We start from the raw sequence: 24,964 nt of genomic DNA, 5'->3' as shown, positions 1-24,964 counted from the left end.
ACTCCACAACAAGAAACTTCACAACTAAAAACTCCACAACTAGAAACTCCGCGGCTAGAAAATCCACAGCTATAATTTCCACAACTAGAAACTCCACAACTACAGACTCCGCAACTAGAAAACTCCGCAACTATAAACTCCACAACTAGACAATCCGCATCTAGGAACTCTACAACTTCAAAATCCACAACTAAAAACTCCACAACTAGAAACTCCACAACTAGATATTCCACAACTGTAAACTCCACAACTTGAAACTCCGCAACTAGATACACCACCACTACAATCTCCACAACTGGAAAACTCTGCAACTAGAAACTCTGCAACTAGAAACTCTGCAGCTAGAAACTCCTCAACTACAAACTCCACAGCTAGAAACTCCACAACTAGAGACTCCACAACTAGAAACTCCACAACTAGAAACTCCACAACTTTAGACTTCGCAACTAGAAATCCACAACTAGAGACTCCACAACTAGGAACTCCAAAATTAGAGACTCCACAACCAGAAACTCGGCAACAAGAAACTCCGCAACTAGAAACTCCACAACTTGAGACTTTGCAACTAGAAAACTCCGCAACTAGAAACTCTGCAACCAGAATCTCCGCAACTAGAAACTCCACAGCTAGAAGCCTTACTACTTGAAACACCACAACTAGATACTCCAAAACTACGAATTCCACAACAAGAAACTCCACAACTAGAAACTCCGCAACTAGAAACTTCGCAACTAGAAACTCCGCAACTAGAAACTCTACAACTTCAAAATCCACAACTAAAAACTCCACAACTTGAAACTCCAAAACTAGATACTCCACAACTAGAAACACCACAACTAGATACTCCACAACTAGAAATTACACAACTAGAAACTCCACTACTTGAAACTCCATAACTAGAAACTCCACTACTAGAAAACTCCACAACTAGAAACTCTGCAACTAGAAACTCCGCAACTAGAAACTCCAAAGCTAGAAACTTCCCTACTTGAAACACTACAACTAGATACTCCAAAACTACGAATTCCACAACAATAAACTCCAACACTAGAAACTCCGCAACTAGAAACTCCACAACTAGAAACTCCTCAACTAGAAACTCCACAACTTGAAACACCACAACTAGATTCTCTAGAAACTCCACAACTAGAAACTCCACAACTTGAAACTCCGCAACTACAAATTCCACAACTAGAAACTCCGCAACTTGAAACCCAACAAATAGATACTCCACAACTACGGACTCGACAACTAGAAACTCCAAAGCTGGAAACTCCACAACCAGAAACTCCGCAACTAGAAACTCCGCAACTAGAAACTCCACAGCTAAAAAATCCACAGCTAGAAATTCCACAACCTGGAAACTCCACAACTACAGACTCCGCAACTAGAAAACTCCGCAACTATAAACTCCACAACTAGACAATCCGCAACAAGGAACTCTACAACTACAAAATCCACAACTAAAAACCTCACAACTTGAAACTCCACAACTACATACTCCACAACTACAAACTCCACAACTAGAAACTCCACAACTTGAAACTCCGCAACTACAAACTAAGCCACTACAATCTCCACAACTGGAAAACTCTGCAACTAGAAACTCTGCAACTAGAAACTCCGCAACTAGAAACTCCACAACTACAAACTCCACAGCTAGAAACTCCACAACTACAAACTCCACAACTACAAACTCCACAACTAGAAACTTCACAACTAGAAACTCCACAACATTAGACTTCGCAACTAGAAATTCCACAACTAGAGACTCCACAACTAGGAACTCCACAACTAGAGACTTTACAACCAGAAACTCCACAGCTAGAAACTCCACAATTTGATACTTCGCAGTTAGAGACTCGGCAACTAGAAACTCAACAATTAGAAACTCCACAACTAGAAACTCCACAACTAGATACTCCACAACTACAAACTCCGCAACTAGAAACTCCGCAACAAGAAACTCCACAGCTAGAAACTTCACTACTTGAAACACCACAACTAGATACTCCAAAACTACGAATTCCACAACTAGAAACTCCACAGCTAGAAAGTCCACATCTAGAAACTCTGCAGCTAGAAACTCCACAGCTAGAAACTGCACAGATAGAAAATCCACCACTAGAAACTCCACAACTAGCAACTCCACAACTACAGACTCCGCAACTAGAAAACTGCGCAACTAGAAACTCCCACTTAGACTTTCCGCAACAAGAAACTGCGCAACTAGAAACTCCACAACTTAAGACTTCGCAACTAGAGACTCCACAACTAGAAACTCCACACCTTTAAACTTCGCAACTAGAAACTCCACAGCTAGAAAGTCCGCAACTAGAAACTCAGCAACTAGGAACTCCGCAACTAGAAACTCCACAGCTGGAAACTTCACTACTTGAAACACCACAACTAGATACTCCAAAACTACGAATTCCACAACTAGAAACTCCACAGCTAGAAAGTCCACATCTAGAAACTCTGCAGCTAGAAACTCCACAACTAGAAACTGCACAGATAGAAAATCCACCACTAGAAACTCCACAACTAGCAACTCCACAACTACAGACTCCGCAACTAGAAAACTGCGCAACTAGAAACTCCCACTTAGACTTTCCGCAACAAGAAACTGCGCAACTAGAAACTCCACAACTTTAGACTTCGCAACTAGAGACTCCACAACTAGAAACTCCACAACTAGAAACTCCACAACTTTAGACTTCGCAACTAGAAACTCCACAGCTAGAAAGTCCGCAACTAGAAACTCAGCAACTAGGAACTCCGCAACTAGAAACTCCACAGCTAGAAAATCCACCACTAGAAACTCTACAACTAGCCACTCCACAACTACAGACTCCGCAACTAGAAAACTCTGCAACTAGAAACTCCAACTAGACACTCCGCAACTAGAAACTCTACAACTTCAAAATCTACAACTAGAAACTCCACAACTTGAAACTCCAAAACTAGATACTCCACAACTAGAAACTCCACAACTAAAAACTCCACAACTAGAAACACCACAACTTGATACTCCGCAACTAGAAACTCCATAACTAGAAACTCCACTGCTATAAAACTCCGCAACTAGAAACTCCGCAACTATAAACTCCACAGCTAGAAACTCCACAACTTGAGACTTTGCAACTAGAAACTCGGCAACTAGAAACCGAACAACTAGAAACTCCACAACTTGAAACACAACAAATAGATACTCCACAACTACGAATTCCACAACTAGAATCTCCACAATTAGAAACTCCGCCACTAGAAACTCCGCAACTAGAAATTCTACAGCTAGAAACTCCACAACTTGAGACTTTGCAACTAGAAACTCGGCAACAAGAAACCCAACAACTAGAAACTCCACAACTAGAACCTCCACAACTTGAAACTCCACAACTTGAAACACAACTAATAGATACTCCACAACTACAAATTCCACAACTAGAAACTCCACAACTAGAAACTCCGCAATTAGAAACTCCGCAACTAGAAACTCCATCACTAGAAACTCCACAACCAGAAACTCGGCAAGAAGAAACTCCGCAACTATAAACTCCACAACTAGACAATCCGCAACTAGGAACTCTACAGCTACAAAATCCACAACTAAAAACTTCCCAACTTGAAACTCCACAACTAGATACTCAACAACTACAAACTCCACAACTAGAAGCTCCACAACTTGGAACGCCGCAACTACAAACTCCGCCACTACAATCTCCACAACTGGAAAACTCTGCAACTAGAAACTCTGCAACTAGAAACTCCGCAACTAGAAACTCCACAGCTTGAAACTCCACAGCTAGAAACTCCACAACTACAAACTCTACAACTAGAGACTCCACAACTAGAAACTCCACAACTACGAACTCCACAACTACGAACCCCACAACTACAAACTCCACAACTAGAAACTTCACAACTGGAAACTCCACAACATTAGACTTCGCAACTAGAAACTCCACAACTAGAGACTCCACAACTAGGAACTCCACAACTAGAGACTCCACAACCAGAAACTCCACAGCTAGAAACTCCACAACTTGAGACTTCGCATTTAGAGACTCGGCAACTAGAAACTCAACAACTAGAAACTCCACAACTAGAAACTCCACAACTAGAAACTCCACAACTAGAAACTCCACAACTAGAAACTCCACAACTTTCAACACCACAACTAGATACTCCACAACTACACATTTCCCTACTAGAAACTCCACAACTAAAACTCCGCAGCTATAAACTCCGCAACTAGAAACTCCACAGCTAGAAAGTCCGCAACTAGATACACTGCAAGTAGAAACTCCGCAACTAGACACTCAGCAACTAGGAACTCTACAACTTCAAAATCCACTACTAGAAACTCCCCAACTTGAAACTCCACAACTAGATACTCCACAACTACAAACTTCGCAACTAGAAACTCCGCAACTAGAAACTCCACAACTTGAAACTCCACAACTAATAAACTCCGCAACTAGAAAATCTGCAACTAGAAACTCCGCAACTAGAAACTCCACAGCTAGAAACTTCACTACTTGAAACACCACAACTAGATACTCAAAACTAAGAACTCCACAACTAGAAACTCCACAGCTAGAAAGTCCACATCTAGAAACTCTACAACTAGAAACTCCACAACTAGAAACTGCACAGATAGAAAATCCACCAATAGAAACTCCACAACTAGCAACTCCACAACTACAGACTCTGCAACTAGAAAACTGCGCAACTAGAAACTCCCACTTAGACTTTCCGCAACAAAAACTGCGCAACTAGAAACTCCACAACTTGAGACTTCGCAACTAGAAACTCCACAACTAGAAACTCCACAACTAGAAACTCCAAACTAGAAACTCCACAACTAGAAACTCCGCAACAAGAAACTCCACAGCTAGAAACTCCGCAAATAGAAACTCCACAGCTAGAAACTCCACAACTTGAGATTTTTCAACTAGAAACTCGGCAACTAGAAACTCAACCACTAGAAACTCCACAACTAGAAACTCCTCAACTAGAAACTCCACAACTTGAAACACCACAACTAGATACTCCACAACTACAAACTCCACAACTAGAAACTCCACAACTAGAAGCTCCACAACTAGAAATTCTGCAACTAGAAACTCCACAACTAGAGACTCCATAACTATACACTTCACAACTAGAAACTCCACAATCAGAAACTCCGCAAATAGAAACTCCGCAACTAGAAATCCCACAACTAGAGACTTCACAACTAGAAACTCCGCAACTAGAAACTCCACGACTAGAGACTCCACAACTAGAAACTTCACAACTACGAACTCCACAAATACGAACCCCACAACTACAAACTCCACAACTAGAAACTAAACAACTAGAAACTCCACGACTTTAGACTTCGCAACTACAAACTCCACAACTAGAGACACCACAACTAGGAACTCCACAACTAGAGACTCCAAACCTAGAAACTCCATACTTAAAACTCCACAACTAGAGACTTTACAACTAGAAACTCCGCAACTAGAAACTCCACAACTAGAAACTCCACAGCTAGAAACTCCAAAACTTGAGTTACGACAACTAGATACTACACAACTTGAAACTCCATAACTAGAAACTCCACTACTAGAAAACTCTGCAACTACAAACTCTACAACTAGAAACTCCACAACTAGAAACTCCACTTTTAGAAACTCCGTATCTAGAAACTTCGCTACTAGAAACTTCGTATCTAGAAACTCCATAACTGGGAACTCCTCAACTAGAAACTCCAATACTACAGACTCCACAACTACAGACTCCGCAACTAGAAATTCCACAGCTAGAAACTCCGCAACTAGAAACTCCACAACTAGAGACTCCAGAACTACAAACTTCACAACTTAGTCTCCGCAACAAGAAACTCCACAACTAGAAACTCCACAACCAAAGACTGCACAATTAGAGACTTTGCATTTAGAAACTCCTCAGGTAGAAACTACACAACTAGAAACTCCACGACTAGAGAATCCAAAAGTAGAAACTCCACTGCTAGAAATTCAACATCTAGAAAACCCAAAGCTAAAAACTCCACAACTAGGAACTCCGCAACTAGGAAATCTACAACTAAAAACTCGAAAACTAAAACCTCTAAATACAAACTGCACAACTTGAAACTCCCCAACTAGACACTCCACTACTAGACAATTCGCGACTAGAAACTCCAAAAGTTGAGACTCCACAACTAGAAAACTCCGCAAATAGAAACTCCACGACTGGACACTCCGCAACTAAAACTCCATGACTAGAAACTCCACAACTAGAGACTCCACAGCTAGGAACTCCACAACTAGAGACTCCGCAACTAGAATCTCCACAGCTAGAAACTCCACAACTTGAGATTTTGCAACTAGAAACTCCTCAACTAGAAACTCCAACTCTTGAAACACCACAACTAGATACTCCACAACTACAAATTCCACAACTAGAAACTCTGCAACTAGAAACTCCGCAACTAAAAACTCCACAGCTAGAAACTTCACTACTTGAAACACCACAACTAGATACTCCAAAACTACGAATTCCACAACTAGAAACTCCACAACTAGAAACTCCGCAACTAGAAGCTCCACAGCTAGAAACTCCACAACTTGAGATTTTTCAACTAGAAACTCGGCAACTAGAAACTCAACCACTAGAAACTCCACAACTAGAAACTCCTTAACTAGAAACTCCACAACTTGAAACACCACAAATAGATACTCCACAACTACAAACTCCACAACTAGAAACTACACAACTAGAAGCTCCACAACTAGAAAATCCGCAACTAGAAACTCCACAACTAGAGACTCCATAACTATAAACTTCACAACTAGAAACTCCACAACCAGAAACTCCGCAAATAGAAACTCCGCAAATAGAAATCCCACAACTAGAGACTCCACAACTAGAGATTTCACAACTAGAAACTCCGCAACTAGAAACTCCACTACTAGAAACTCAACAGCTAGAAACTCCACACTTGAAACATCACAACTAGATACTCCACAACTACAAATTACACAACAAGAAACTCCACAACTTGAAACCCAACAAATAGATACTCCACAACTACGGACTCTACAACTAGATACTCCAACACTAGAAACTCCACAACAAGAAACTTCACAACTAAAAACTCCACAACTAGAAACTCCGCGGCTAGAAAATCCACAGCTATAATTTCCACAACTAGAAACTCCACAACTACAGACTCCGCAACTAGAAAACTCCGCAACTATAAACTCCACAACTAGACAATCCGCATCTAGGAACTCTACAACTTCAAAATCCACAACTAAAAACTCCACAACTAGAAACTCCACAACTAGATATTCCACAACTGTAAACTCCACAACTTGAAACTCCGCAACTAGATACACCACCACTACAATCTCCACAACTGGAAAACTCTGCAACTAGAAACTCTGCAACTAGAAACTCCGCAACTAGAAACTCCAAAGCTAGAAACTCCACAACTACAAACTCCACGACTAGAGACTCCACAACTAGAAACTTCACAACTACGAACTCCACAAATACCAACCCCACAACTACAAACTCCACAACTAGAAACTAAGCAACTAGAAACTCCACAACTTTAGACTTCGCAACAACAAACTCCACAACTAGAGACTCCACAACTAGGAACTCCACAACTAGAGACTCCACAACCAGAAACTCCATAGCTAAAAACTCCGCAACTATAAACTCCGCAACTAGAAACTCTACAGCTAGAAAGTCCGCAACTAGAAACTACGCCACTACAATCTTCACAACTGGAAAACTCTGCAACTAGAAACTCTGCAACTAGAAACTCCGCAACTACAAACTCCACAGCTAGAAACTCCACAACTACAAACTCCACAACTAGAGACTCCACAACTAGAAACTCCACAACTAGAAACTCCACAACTTTAGACTTCGCAACTAGAAATCCACAACTAGAGACTCCACAACTAGGAACTCCACAATTAGAGACTCCACAACCAGAAACTCCACAACCAGAAACTCCACAGCTAGAAAACTCCCCAACTAGAAACTCTGCAACTAGAAACTCCGCCACTAGAAACTCCACAGCTAGAAACTTCACTACTTGAAACACTACAACTAGATACTCCAAAAGTACGAATTCCACAACAATAAACTCGAACACAAGAAACTCCGCAACTAGAAACTCCACAACTAGAAACTCCTCAACTAGAAACTCCACAACTTGAAACACCACTACTATATACTCTAGGAACTGCACAACTAGAAACTCCACAACTTGAAACACCACTACTAGATACTCTAGAAACTCCACAACTAGAAACTCCACAACTTGAAACTCCGCAACTACAAATTGCACAACTAGAAACTCCACAACTTGAAACCCAACAAATAGATACTCCACAACTACGGACTCCAAAACTCGAAACTCCAACACTAGAAACTCCACAACCAGAAACTCCGACCTAAAAACTCCGCAACTAGAAACTCCACAACTACAAACTCCACAACTGGAGACTCCACAACAAGAAACTCCACAACTACGAGTCCCACAACTACGAACCCCACAACTACAAACTCAACAACTAGAAATTCCACAACTAAAAACTCAACAACTTTAGACTTCGCAACTAGAAACTCCACAACTAGAGACTCCACAGCTAGGATCTCCACAACTAGAGACTCCACAACCAGAAACTCCGCAGCTAGAAATTCAACAGCTTGAGACTTCGTATTTAGAGACTCGGCAACTAGAAACTCAACAACTAGAAACTCCACAACTAGAAACTCCACAACTAGAAACTCCTCAACTTGAAACACTACAACTAGATACTCCACAAAAACAAATTTCATAACTAGAAAGTCCACAGCTAGAAAGTCCGCAACTAGAAACTCTGCAACTAGAAACTCTGCCACTAGAAACTCCACAGCTAGAAAATCCACCACTAGAAACTCCACAACTAGCAACCCCACAACTACAGACTCCGCAACCAGAAACTCCGCAACTAGAAACTCCGCAGCTAGAAACCTTACTACTTGAAACACCACAACTAGATACTCCAAAACTACGAATTCCACAACAAGAAACTCCACAACTAGAAACTCCGCAACTAGAAACTCCGCAACTAGAAACTCCGCAACTAGAAACTCCACAACTTTAGATTTTGCAACTAGAAACTCGGCAACTAAAAACTCAACCACTAGAAACTCCACAACTAGAAACTCCTCAACTAAAAACTCCACAACTTGAAACACCACAACTAGATACTCCACAACTACAAACTCCACAACTAGAAACTTCACAACTAGAAACTCCACAACTAGAAACTCCACAACTTGAAACTCCACAACTAGAAACTCCACTACTAGAAAACTCCACAACTAGAAACTCTGCAACTAGAAACTCCGCAACTAGAAACTCCACAGCTAGAAACTTCACTACTTGAAACACTACAACTAGATACTCCAAAACTACAAATTTCACAACTAGAAACTCCGCAACTAGAAACTCCGCAACTAGAAACTCCACAGCTAGAAACTCCACAACTTGAGATTTTGCTACTAGAAACTCGGCAACTAGAAACTCAACCACTAGAAACTCCACAACTAGAAACTTCTCAACTAAAAACTCTACAACTTGAAACACCACAACTAGATACTCCACAACTACAAACTCCACAACTAGAAACTCCACAACTAGAAACTCCACAACTTGAAACTCCATAACTAGAAACTCCACTACTAGAAAACTCCACAACTAGAAACTCTGCAACTAGAAACTCCGCAACTAGAAACTCCACAGCTAGAAACTTCACTACTTGAAACTTTACAACTAGATACTCCAAAACTACGAATTCCACAACAATAAACTCCAACACTAGAAACTCCGCAACTAGAAACTCCACAACTAGAATCTCCTCAACTAGAAACTCCACAACTTGAAACACCACCACTAGATTCTCTAGAAACTCCACAACTAGAAACTCCACAACTTGAAACTCCGCAACTACAAATTCCACAACTAGAAACTCCACAACTTGAAACCCAACAAATAGATACTCCACAACTACGGACTCCACAACTAGAAACTCCAACACTAGAAACTCCACAACCAGAAACTCTGCAACTAAAAACTCCGCAAATAGAAACTCCACAGCTAAAAAATCCACAGCTAGAATTTCCACAACTAGAAACTCCACAACTACAGACTCCGCAACTAGAAAACTCCGCAACAATAAACTCCACAACTAGACAATCCGCAACTAGGAACTCTACAACTTCAAAATCCACAACTAAAAACTTCACAACTTGAAACTCCACAACTAGATACTCCACAACTACAAACTCCACAACTAGAAACTCCACAACTTGAAACTCCGCAACTAGAAACTCCGCCACTACAATCTCCACAACTGGAAAACTCCACAACTAGAAACTCTGCAACTAGAAACTCCACAACTAGAAACTCCATAGCTAGAAGCTCCACAACTACAAACTCCACAACTAGAGACTCCACAACTAGAAACTCCACAACTACGAGTACCACAACTACGAACCCCACAACTACAAACTCAACAACTAGAAATTCCACAACTAGAAACTCAACAACTTTAGACTTCGCAACTAGAAACTCCACAACTAGAGACTCCACAACTACGAACTCCGAACTAGAAACTCTACAGCTAGAAAACTTCACAGCTAGCTACTGCAAAACTACAAACTCCACAACTAGATACTCCACAACCAGAAAGTCCGCAACTAGAAACTCTGCAACTAGAAACTCCGCAACTAGAAACTCCACAGCTAGAAAATCCACCACTAGAAACTCCACAACTAGCAACTCCACAACTACAGACTCCGCAATAAGAAAACTCCGCAACTAGAAACTCCCAACTTGACACTCCGCAACTAGGAACTCTACAACTTCAAAATCCACAACTAGAAACTCCACAACTAGAAACTCCACAACTAGATACTCCACAACTACAAACTCAACAACTACAAACTCCACAACTAGAGACTCCACAACTAGAAACTCCACAACTACGAACTCCACAACTACGAAACCACAACTACAAACTCCACAACAAGAAAGTTCACAACTAGAAACTCCACAACTAGAAACTCCACAACTAGAAACTCCACAACTAGAAACTCCACAACTTGAAACACCACAACTAGATACTCCACAACTACATATTTCACTACTAGAAGCTCCACAACTTAAACTCCGCAACTATAAACTCCGCAACTAGAAACTCCACAGCTAGAAAGTCCGCAACTAGATACACTGCAACTAGAAACTCCGCAACTAGACACTCAGCAACTAAAAACTCTACAACTTCAAAATCCACTACTAGAAACTCCCCAACTTGAAACTCCACAACTAGATACTCCACAACTACAAACACCGCAACTAGAAACTCCGCAACTAGAAACTCCAAAACTAGAAACTCCGCCGCTAGAAACCTTACTACTTGAATCACCTAACTAGATACTCCAAAACTACGAATTCCACAACAAGAAACTCCACAACTAGAAACTCCGCAACTAGGAACTCCACAACTTGAGATTTGGCAACTAGAAACTCGGCAACTAGAAACTCAACCACTAGAAACTCCAGAACTAGAAACTCCTTAACTAAAAACTCCACAACTTGAAACACCACAACTAGATACTCCACAACTAGAAACTCCACAACTAGAAACTTCACAACTAGAAACTCCACAACTAGAAACTCCACAACTTGAAACTCCATAACTAGAAACTCCACTATTAGAAAACTCCACAACTAGAAACTCTGCAACTCGAAACTCCGCTACTAGAAACTCCACAGCTAGAAACTTCACTACTTGAAACACTACAACTAGATACTCCAAAACTACGAATTCCACAACTAGAAACTTCGCAACTAGAAACTCCGCAACTAGAAACTCCACAGCTAGAAATTCCACAACTTGAGATTTTGCTACTAGAAACTCGGCAACTAGAAACTCAACCACTAGAAACTCCACAACTAGAAACTTCTCAACTAAAAACTCCACAACTTGAAACACCACAACTAGATACTCCACAACTACAAACTCCACAACTAGAAACTCCACAACTAGAAACTCCACAACTTGAAACTCCATAACTAGAAACTCCACTGCTAGAAAACTCCACAACTAGAAACTCCGCAACTAGAAACTACGCCACTACAATCTCCACAACTGGAAAACTCCGCAACTAGAAACTCTGCAACTAGAAACACCGCAACTAGAAACACCACAACTAGATACTCCACAACTACAAACTCCACAACTAGGAACTCCACAACTAGAAACTCCACAACTTGAAACTCCATAACTAGAAACTCCGCAACTAGAAACTCCACAGCTTGAAACTTCACTACTTGAAACACTACAACTAGATACTCCAAAACTACGAATTCCACAACAATAAACTCTAACACTAGAAACTCCGCAACTAGAAACTCCACAACTAGAATCTCCTCAACTAGAAACTCCACAACTTGAAACACCACAACTAGATTCTCTAGAAACTCCACAACTAGAAACTCCACAACTTGAAACTCCGCAACTACAAATTCCACAACTAGAAACTCCACAACTTGAAACCCAACAAATAGATACTCCACAACTACGGACTCCACAACTACAAACTCCAACACTAGAAACTCCACAACCAGAAACTCCGCAACTAAAAACTCCGCAAATAGAAACTCCACAGCTAAAAAATCCACAGCTAGAAATTGCACAACTAGAAACTCCACAACTACAGACTCCGCAACTAGAAAACTCCGCAACTATAAACTCCACAACTAGACAATCCGACACTAGGAACTCTACAACTTCAAAATCAACACCTTAAAACTTCACAACTATATACTCCACAACTACAAACTCCACAACTAGAAACTCCACAACTAGAGACTCCACAACTAGAAACTCCACAACTACGAGTACCACAACTACGAACCCCCCAACTACAAACTCAACAACTAGAAATTCCACAACTAGAAACTCAACAACTTTAGACTTCGCAACTAGAAACTCCACAACTAGAGACTCCACAACTACGAACTCCGCAACTAGAAACTCCACAGCTAGAAACTCCACAGCTAGAAACTCCAAAACTACAAACTCCACAACTAGAGACTCCACAACTAGAAAGTCCGCAACTAGAAACTCTGCAACTAGGGACTCCGCAACTAGAAACTCCAGAGCTAGAAACTCCACCACTAGAAACTCCACAACTAGCAACTCCACAACTACAGACTCCGCAATAAGAAAACTCCGCAACTAGAAACTCCCAACTTGACACTCCGCAACTAGGAACTCTACAACTTCAAAATCCACAACTAGAAACTCCACAACTTGAAACTCCACAACTAGATACTCCACAACTACAAACTCAACAACTACAAACTCCACAACTTGAAACTCCGCAACTAGAAACTCCATAACCAGAAACTCCACGACTAGAAAACTCCGCAACTAGAAACTCTGCCACTACAAACTCCGCAACTAGTAACTCCACAGCTAGAAACTTCACTACTTGAAACACCAGAACTAGATACTTCAAAACTACGAATTCCACAACTAGAAACTCCGCAACTAGAAACTCCAAAGCTAGAAACTCCACAGCTAGAAACTCCACAGCTAGAAACTCCACAACTACCAACTCCACACTACGAACCCCACAACTACAAACTCCACAACTAGAAACTTCACAACTAGAAACTCCACAATTTTAGACTTCGCAACTAGAAACTCAACAACTAGAGACTCCACAACTAGGAACTCCACAACTAGAGACTCCACAACCAGAAACTCCACAGCTAGAAACTCCACAACTTGAGACTTCGCATTTAGAGACTCGGCAACTAGAAACTCCACAACTAGAAACTCCACAACTAGAAACTCCACAACTAGAAACTCCACAACTTGAAACACCACAACTAGATACTCCACAACTACAAATTTCACTAATAGAAACTCCACAACTAAAACTCCGCAACTATAAACTCCGCAACTAGAAACTCGACAGCTAGAATGTCTGCAACTAGATACACTGCAACTAGAAACTCCGTAACTAGACACCCAGCAACTAGGAACTCTACAACTTCAAAATCCACAACTAGAAACTCCCCAACTTGAAACTCCACAACAAGATACTCCACAACTACAAACTCCGCAACTAGAAACTCCGCAACTAGAAACTCCAACTCTTGAAACTCCACAACTAATCAACTCCGCAACTAGAAAATCTGCAACTAGAAACTCCACAGCTAGAAACTTCACTACTTGAAACACCACAACTAGATACTCCACAACTACGAATTCCACAACTAGAAACTCCACAGCTAGAAAGTCCACAACTAGAAACTCTGCAACTAGAAACTCCACAACTAGAAACTGCACAGATAGAAAATCCACCACTAGAAACTCCACAACTAGCAACTCCACAACTACAGGCTCCGCAACTAGAAAACTGCGCAACTAGAAACTCCTACTTAGACTTTCCGCAACAAGAAACTACGCAACTAGAAACTCCTCAACTTGAGACTTCGCAACTAGAAACTCCACAGCTAGAAACTCCACAACTAGAAACTCCACAACTAGAAACTCCAAAACTAGAAACTCCACAACTAGAAACTCCGCAACAAAAACTCCACAGCTAGAAAGTCCGCAACTAGAAACTCAGCAACTAGAAACTCCGCAACTAGAAACTCCACAGCTAGGAAATCCACCACTAGAAACTCTACAACTAGCAACTCCACAACTACAGACTCCGCAACTAGAAAACTCTGCAACTAGAAACTCCCAACTAGACACTCTGCAACTAGAAACTCCATCACTAGAAACTCCACAACCAGAAACTCGGCAAGAAGAAACTCCGCAACTAGAAACTCCACAACTTGAAACTTCGCAACTAGAAACTCCACAACTAGAAACTCCACAACTAGAGACTCCACAACTAGAAACTCCACAGCTAGAAAATCCACCACTGGAAACTCCACAACTAGCAACTCCACAACTACAGACTCCGCCACTAGAAAACTCCACAACTAGAAACTCTCAACCAGACACACTGCAACTAGGAGCACTACAACTTCAAAATCCACAACTAGAACTCCACAACTTGAAAATCCACAACTAGATACCCCACAACTAAAAACTCTATCACTAGAAACTCCACAACTTGTAACTCCATAACTAGAAACTCCACTACTAGAAAACTCCACAACTAGAAACTCTGCAACTAGAAACTCCGCGACTAGAAACTCCACAGCTAGAAACTTCACTACTTGAAACACTAAAACTAGATACTCCAAAACTACGAATTCCACAACTAGAAACTCCGCAACTAGAAACTTCGCAACTAGAAACTCCGCAACTAGAAACTCCACAGCTAGAAACTCCACAACTTGAGATTTTGCTACTAGAAATTCGGCAACTAGAAACTCAACCACTAGAAACTCCACAACTAGAAACTTCTCAACTAAAAACTCCACAACTTGAAACACCACAACTAGATACTCCACAACTACAAACTCCACAACTAGAAACTCCACAACTAGAAACTCCACAACTTGAAACTCCATAACTAGAAACTCCACTACTAGAAAACTCCACAACTAGAAACTCTGCAACTAGAAACTCCGCAACTAGAAAGTCCACAGCTAGAAACTTCCCTACTTGAAACACTACAACTAGATACTCCAAAACTACGAATTCCACAACAATAAACTCCAACACTAGAAACTCCGCAACTAGAAACTCCACAACTAGAAACTCCTCAACTAGAAACTGCACAACTTGAAACACCACAACTAGATTCTCTAGAAACTCCACAACTAGAAACTCCACAACTTGAAACTCCGCAACTACAAATTCCACAACTAGAAACTCCACAACTTGAAACCCAACAAATAGATACTCCACAACTACGGACTCCACAACTAGAAACTCCAACACTAGAAACTCCACAACCAGAAACTCCGCAACTAAAAACTCCGCAAATAGAAACTCCACAGCTAAAAAATCCACAGCTAGAAATTCCACAACTAGAAACTCCACAACTACAGACTCCGCAACTAGAAAACTCCGCAACTATAAACTCCACAACTAGACAATCCGCAACTAGAAACTCTACAACTTCAAAATCCACAACTAAAAACTTCACAACTTGAAACTCCACAACTAGATACTCCACAACTACAAACTCCACAACTAGCAACTCCACAACTTGAAACTCCGCAACTAGGAACTCCGCCACTACAAACTCCACAACTGGAAAACTCCGCAACTAGAAACTCTGCAACTGGAAACTCCGCAACTAGAAACTCCCGAGCTAGAAGCTCCACAACTACAAACTCCACAACTAGAGACTCCACAACTAAAAACTCCACAACTACGAGTACCACAACTACGAACTCCACAACAACAAACTCAACAACTAGAAATTCCACAACTAGAAACTCAACAACTTTAGACTTCGCAACTAGAAACTCCACAACTAGAGACTCCACAATTACAAACTCCGCAACAAGAAACTCCACAGCTAGAAACTCCACAGCTAGAAACTCCACAACTACAAACTCCACAACTAGAGACTCCACAACTAGAAAGTCCGCAACTAGAAACTCTGCAAATAGAAACTCCGCAACTAGAAACTCCACAGCTAGAAAATCCACCACTAGAAACTCCACAACTAGCAACTCCACAACTACAAACTCCACCATAAAAAAACTCCGCAACTAGAAACTCCCAACTTGACACTCCGCAACTAGGAACTCTACAACTTCAACATCCACAACTAGAAACTCCACAAATTGAAACTCCTCAACTAGATACTCCACAACTACAAACTCAACAACTACAAACTCCACAACTTGAAACTCCGCAACTAGAAACTCCATAACCAGAAACTCCACTACTAGAAAACTCCGCAACTAGGAACTCGGCAACTAGAAACTCCGCAACTAGAAACTCCACAGCTAGAAACTTCACTACTTGAAACACCACAACTAGATACTTCAAAACTACGAATTCCACAACTAGAAACTCCGCAACTAGAAACTCCACAGCTAGAAACTCCACGGCTAGAAACTCCACAGCTAGAAACTCCACAACTAGAGACTCCACAACTAGAAACTCCACAACTACGAACTCCACAACTACGAACCCTACAACTACAAACTCCACAACTAGAAACTTCACAACTAGAAACTCCACAACTTTAGACTTCGCAACTAGAAACTCCACAACTAGAGACTCCACAACCAGAAACTCCACAGCTAGTAACTCCACAACTTGAGACTTCACATTTAGAGACTCGGCAACTAGAAACTCAACAACTAGAAACTCCACAACTAGAAACTCCACAACTAATAAACTCCGCAACTAGAAAATCTGCAACTAGAAACTCCGCAACTAGAAACTCCACAGCTAGAAACTTCACTACTTGAAACACCACAACTAGATACTCCACAACTACGAATTCCACAACTAGAAACTCCACAGCTAGAAAGTCCACAACTAGAAACTCTGCAACTAGAAACTCCACAACTAGAAACTGCACAGATAGAAAATCCACCACTAGAAACTCCACAACTAGCAACTCCACAACTACAGACTCCGCAACTAGAAAACTGCGCAACTAGAAACTCCTACTTAGACTTTCCGCAACAAGAAACCACGCAACTAGAAACTCCACAACTTGAGACTTCGCAACTAGAAACTCCACAACTAGAAACTCCACAACTAGAAACTCCACAACTAGAAACTCCAAACTAAAAACTCCACAACTAGAAACTCCGCAACAAAAACTCCACAGCTAGAAAGTCCGCAACTAGAAACTCAGCAACCAGAAACTCCGCAACTAGAAACTCCACAGCTAGAAAATCCACCACTAGAAACTCTACAACTAGCAACTCCACAACTACAGACTCCGCAACTAGAAAACTCTGCAACTAGAAACTCCCAACTAGACACTCTGCAACTAGAAACTCTACAACTTCAAAATCCACAACTAGAAACTCCACAACTTGAAACTCCACAACTAGATACTCCACAACTAGAAACTCCTAAACTAAAAACTCCACAACTAGAAACTCCACAACTTAAAATTCCGCAACTAGAAACTCCATAACCAGACAATCCACTACTATAAAACTCCGCAACTAGACACTCCGCAACTAGAAACTCCGCAACTATAAACTCCACAGCTAGAAACTCCACAACTTGAGACTTTGCAACTAGAAACTTGGCAACTAGAAACCGAACAACTAGAAACTCCACAACTAGAAACTCCACAACTTGAAACACAACAAATAGATACTCCACAACTACGAATTCCACAACTAGAAACTCCACAATTAGAAACTCCGCAACTAGAAACTCCGCACCTAGATACTCTACAGCTAGAAACTCCACAACTTGAGACTTTACAACTAGAAACTCGGCAACTAGAAACCCAACAACTAAAAACTCCACAACTAGAACCTCCACAACTTGAAACTCCACAACTTGAAGCACAACTAATAGATACTCCACAACTACAAATTCCACAACTAGAAACTTCACAACTAGAAACTCCGCAATTAGAAACTCCGCAACTAGAAACTCCATCACTAGAAACTCCACAACCAGAAACTCGGCAAGAAGAAACTCCGCAACTAGAAACTCCACAACTTGAAACTTCGCAACTAGAAACTCCACAACTAGAAACTCCACAACTAGAGACTCCACAACTAGAAACTCCACAGCTAGAAAATCCACCACTGGAAACTCCACAACTAGCAACTCCACAACTACAGACTCCGCCACTAAAAAACTCCACAACTAGAAACTCTCAACCAGACACACTGCAACTAGGAACTCTACAACTTCAAAATCCACAACTAGAAATCCACAACTTGAAACTCCACAACTAGATACTCCACAACTAGAAACTCCATCACTAGAAACTCCACAACCAGAAACTCGGCAACAAGAAACTCCGCAACTAGAAACTCCACAACTTAAGACTTTGCAACTAGAAAACTCCGCAACTAGAAACTCTGCAACCAGAAACTCCGCAACGATACTCCAGTGCAGGCCATCTACTCCAAGACAACAAAATCCTACCTGTTCGTAAGTTATTTTTTTATAGCATAGCCGTTCTTCTGTTTCAATTGCGCAATGCACTGCTACCGTTTTAGTTCATTGATTCAGTTTTCTTACAAAACAACAATGTAACCAGATTTGCAATGAACCTTAACTTTTTGCTAACCGTGTCGCGCACAAATTATGGAAAAATGACCACTGCCTATGCGGCCATTACTTTTTGGAATAACATGCCTCTTTCTGTTAAAACGATGCCCACATTGTCATCATTCAAAAAGTCGCTTAAAAGTTTTCTGTTAAATTATTAGCTGCCTGTATATGTGCATTTTGGGGGCTTTGCGTTTTTAGTTATGCCATTTAGATCATTGCAGTTCGATTGACAATGTCCGCCACTGAACGAGATGTTTTTTTTTCCGTTCTTTCTTTTTTCTTTCCTTATTTGCCTTGCTTTTTGTTGCCTGATGTGTCACTTAGCCTATAAAAATTACTTATCACTCTGTATTGTATAATTGATTTCCATTCACTCGTTGCTTGTTAACTTGATCTGAATTATTGATTATTATAATGAATCGAGGGTCCCGTTACAGTTTTTAACTTCGGGACCCTCGTCGGGGGTCCCGTTACAGTTTTTAACTTTGGGACCCCCGTCTGTATATTAATATTACTGTACTACTTTTTTTGAAATGAATAATAAACTGAAACTGAAACTGAAACTAGAAACACCACAGCTAAAAACCTTACTACATGAAACACCACAACTAGATACTCCAAAACTACGAATTCCACAACAAGAAACTCCACAACTAGAAACTCCACAACTAGAAACTCCGAAACTAGGAACTCCACAACTGGAGATTTTGCAACTAGAAACTCGGCAACTAGAAACTCAACCACTAGAAACTCCACAACTAGAAACTCCTCAACTAAAAACTCCACAACTTGAAACACCACAACTAGATACTCCACAACTACAAACTCCACAACTAGAAACTCCACAACTAGAAACTCCACCACTGGAAACTCCACAACTTGAAACTCCATAACTAGAAACTCCACTACTAGAAAACTCCACAACTAGAAACTCTGCAACTAGAAACTCCGCGACTAGAAACTCCACAGCTAGAAACTCCACAACTTGAAACACCACAACTAGATTCTCTAGAAACTCACAACTAGAAACTCCACAACTTGAAACTCCGCAACTACAAATTCCACAACTAGAAACTCCACAACTTGAAACCCAACCAATAGATACTCCACAACTACGGACTCAAAACTAGAAACTCCAACACTGGAAACTCCACAACCAGAAACTCCGCAACTAAAAACTCCGCAACTAGAAACTCCACAGCTAAAAAATCCACAGCTAGAAATTCCACAACTACAAACTCCACAACTACAGACTCCGCAACTAGAAAACTCCCCAACTATAAACTCCGCAACTAGACAATCCGCAACTAGGAACTCTACAACTACAAAATACACAACTAAAAACTTCAAAACTTGAAACTCCACAACTAGATACTCCACAACTACAAACTCCACAACTAGAAACTCCACAACTTGAAAATCCGCAACTACAAAATCCGCCACTACAATCTCCACAACTGGAAAACTCTGCAACTAGAAACTCTGCAACTTGAAATCCGCAACAAGAAACTCCACAGCTAGAAACTCCACAGCGAGAAACTCCACAACTACGAACTTCACAACTACGAACCCCACAACTACAAACTCCACAACTTGAAACTTCACAACTAGAAACTCCACAACATTAGACTTCGCAACTAGAAACTCCACAACTAGAGACTCCACAACTAGGAACTCCACAACTAGAGACTCCCCAACCAGAAACTCCACAGCTAGAAACTCCACAAAGTGAGACTTCGCATTTAGAGAATCGGCAACTAGAAACTCAACAACTAGAAACTCCACAAACTAGAAACTCCACAACTAGAAACTTCACAACTTGAAACACCACAACTAGACACTCCACAACTACAAATTTCACTACTAGAAACTCCACAACTAAAACTCCGCAACTAGAAACTCCGCAACTAGAAACTCCACAGCTAGAAAGTCCGCAACTAGATACACTGCAACTAGAAACTCCGCAACTAGACACTCAGCAACTAGGAACTCTACAACTTCAAAATCCACTACTAGAAACTCCCCAACTTGAAACTCCACAACTAGATACTCCACAACTACAAACTCCGCAACTAGAAACTCCGCAACTAGAAACTCCACAACTTGAAACTCCACAACTAATAAACTCCGCAACTAGAAAATCTGCAACTAGAAACTCCACAACTAGAAACTCCACAGCTAGAAACTTCACTACTTGAAACACCACAACTAGATACTCCAAAACTACGAATTCCACAACTAGAAACTCCACAGCTAGAAAGTCCACATTTAGAAACTCTGCAACTAGAAACTCCACAACTAGAAACTGCACAGATAGAAAATCCACCACTAGAAACTCCACAACTAGCAACTCCACAACTACAGACTCTGCAACTAGAAAACTGCGCAACTAGAAACTCCCACTTAGACTTTCCGCAACAAAACCTGCACAACTAGAAACTCCACAACTTGAGACTTCGCAACTAGAAACTCCACAACTAGAAACTCCACAACTAGAAACTCCAAACTAGAAACTGCAAAACTAGAAACTCCACAACTAGAAACTCCGCAACAAGAAACTCCACAGCTAGAAAGTCCGCCACTAGAAACTCAGCAACTAGAAACTCCGCAACTAGAAACTCCACACCTGGAAAATCCACCACTAGAATCTCTACAACTAGCAACTCCACAACTACCGACTCCGCAACTAGAAAACTCTGCAACTAGAAACTCCAAACTAGACACTCCGCAACTAGAAACTCTACAAATTCAAAATCCACAACTAGAAACTCCACAACTTGAAACTCCAAAACTAGATACTCCACAACTAGAAACTCCACAACTAAAAACTCCACAACTACAAACTCCACAACTTGAAACTCCGCAACTAGAAACTCCATATCTAGAAACTCCACTACTATAAAACTCCGCAACTAGAAACTCGGCAACTAGAAACCGAACAACTAGAAACTCCACAACTTGAAACACAACAAATAGATACTCCACAACTACGAATTCCACAACTAGAAACTCCACAATTAGAAACTCCGCAACTAGAAACTCCGCAACTAGAAACTCTACAGCTAGAAACTCCGCAACTTGAGACTTTGCAACTAGAAACTCGGCAACTAGAAACCCAACAACTAGAAACCCAACAACTAAAACCTCCACAACTTGAAACTCCACAACTTGAAACACAACTAATAGATACTCCACAACTACAAATTCCACAACAAGAAACTTCACAACTAGAAACTCCGCAATTAGAAACTCCGCAACTAGAAACTCCATCACTAGAAACTCCATAACCAGAAACTCCACAAGAAGAAACTCCGCAACTAGAAACTCCACAACTTGAAACTTCGCAACTAGAAACTCCAAAACTAGAAACTCCACAACTAGAGACTCCACAACTAGAAACTCCACAGCTAGAAAATCCACCACTGGAAACTCCACAACTAGCAACTCCACAACTACAGACTCCGCAACTAGAAAACTCCACAACTAGAAACTCTCAACCAGACACACTGCAACTAGAAACTCTACAACTTCAAAATCTACAACTAGAACTCCACAACTTAAACTCCACAACTAGATACTCCACAACTAGAAACTCCATCACTAGGAACTCCACTACCAGAAACTCGGCAACAAGAAACTCCGCAACTAGAAACTCCACAACTTGAGACTTAGCAACTAGAAAACTTCGCAACTAGAAACTCTGCAACTAGAAACTCCGCAACTAGAAACTCCACAGCTAGAAACCTTACTACTTGAAACACCACAACTAGATACTCCAAAACTACGAATTCCACAACAAGAAACTCCACAACTAGAAACTCAACCACTAGACACTCCACAACTAGAAACTCCTCAACTAGAAACTCCACAACTTGAAACACCACAACTAGATACTCCACAACTAAAATTCCACAACTAGAAACTCCACATTTAGAAACTCCGTATCTAGAAACTCCGCAACTAGAAACTTCGTATCTAGAAACTCCATAACTAGGAACTCCTCAACTAGAAACTCCACAACTACATACTCCACAACTACAGACTCCGCAACTAGAAATTCCACAGTTAGAAACTCCGCAACTAGAAACTCCACAACTAGAGACTCCAGAACTAAAAACTTCACAACTAAGAGTCCGCAACAAGAAACTTCACAACTAGAAACTCCACTAGAAACTCCACAACTAGAAACTCCACAACTAGAAACTCCACAACCAAAGACTGCACAATTAGAGACTTTGCATTTAAAAACTCCTCAGGTAGAAACTACACAACCAGAAACTCCACGACTAGAGAATCCAAAAGTAGAAACTCCACTGCTAGAATTTCAACATCTAGAAAACCCAAAGCTGAAAACTCCACAACTAGGAACTCCGCAACTAGGAAATCTACAACTAAAAACTCGAAAACTAAAACCTTTAAATACAAACTGCACAACTTGAAACTCCACAACTAGACACTCCACAACTAGACAATTTGCGACTAGAAACTCCAAAAGTTGAGACTTCACAACTAGAAAACTCCGCAAATAGAAACCCCACGACTGGACACTCCGCAACTAAAACTCCATGACTAGAAACTCCACAACTAGAGACTCCACAGCTAGGAACACCACAACTAGAGACTCCGCAACTAGAAACTCCACAGCTAGAAACTCCACAACTTGAGATTTTGCAACTAGAAACTCCTCAACTAGAAACTCCCACTCTTGAAACACCACAACTAGATACTCCACAACTACAAATTCCACAACTAGAAACTCTGCAACTAGAAACTCCGCAACTAAAAACTCCACAGCTAGAAACTTTACAACTTGAAACACCACAACTAGATACTCCAAAACTACAAATTCCACAACTTAAAACTCCACAACCAGAAACTCCGCAACTAGAAACTCCGCAACTAGAAACTCCACAGCTAGAAACTCCACAACTTGAGATTTTTCAACTAGAAACTCGGCAACTAGAAACTCAACCACTAGAAACTCCACAACTAGAAACTCCTCATCTAGAAACTCCACAACTTGAAACAACACAACTAGAAACTCCACAACTAGAAGCTCCACAACTAGAAATTCCGCAACTAGAAACTCCTCAACTAGAGACTCCATAACTATAAACTTCACAACTAGAAACTCCACAACCAGAAACTCTGCAAATAGAAACTCCGCAACTAGAAATCCCACACCCAGAGACTCCACAACTAAAGACTTCACAACTAGAAACTCCGATACTAGAAACTCCACTACCAGAAACTCCACAGCTAGAAACTCCACAGCTAGAAACTCCACAACTTGAAACACCACAACTAGATACTCCACAACTACAAATTACACAACAAGAAATTCCACAACTTGAAACCCAACAAATAGATACTCCACAACATGGACTCTACAACTAGATACTCCAACACTAGAAACTCCACAACCAGAAACTCCGCAACTAAAAACTCCGCAACTAGAAACTCCGCAGCTAGAAAATCCACAGCTTTAAATTCCACAACTAGATACCCCACAACTACAGACTTCGCAACTAGAAAACTCTGCAAGTATTAACTGAACAACTAGACAATCCGCATCTAGGAACTCTACAACTTCAAAATCCACAACTGAAAACTCCCCAACTTGAAACTCCACAACTAGATATTCCACAACTGTAAACTCCACAACTTGAAACTCCGCAACTAGATACACCGCCACT

Source organism: Rhipicephalus microplus, unplaced genomic scaffold, assembly GCF_043290135.1.
Source record: "Rhipicephalus microplus isolate Deutch F79 unplaced genomic scaffold, USDA_Rmic scaffold_14, whole genome shotgun sequence".
NCBI classification, from domain to species: Eukaryota; Metazoa; Arthropoda; class Arachnida; order Ixodida; family Ixodidae; genus Rhipicephalus; species Rhipicephalus microplus.
Note: the sequence above shows the minus strand (reverse complement) of the source record.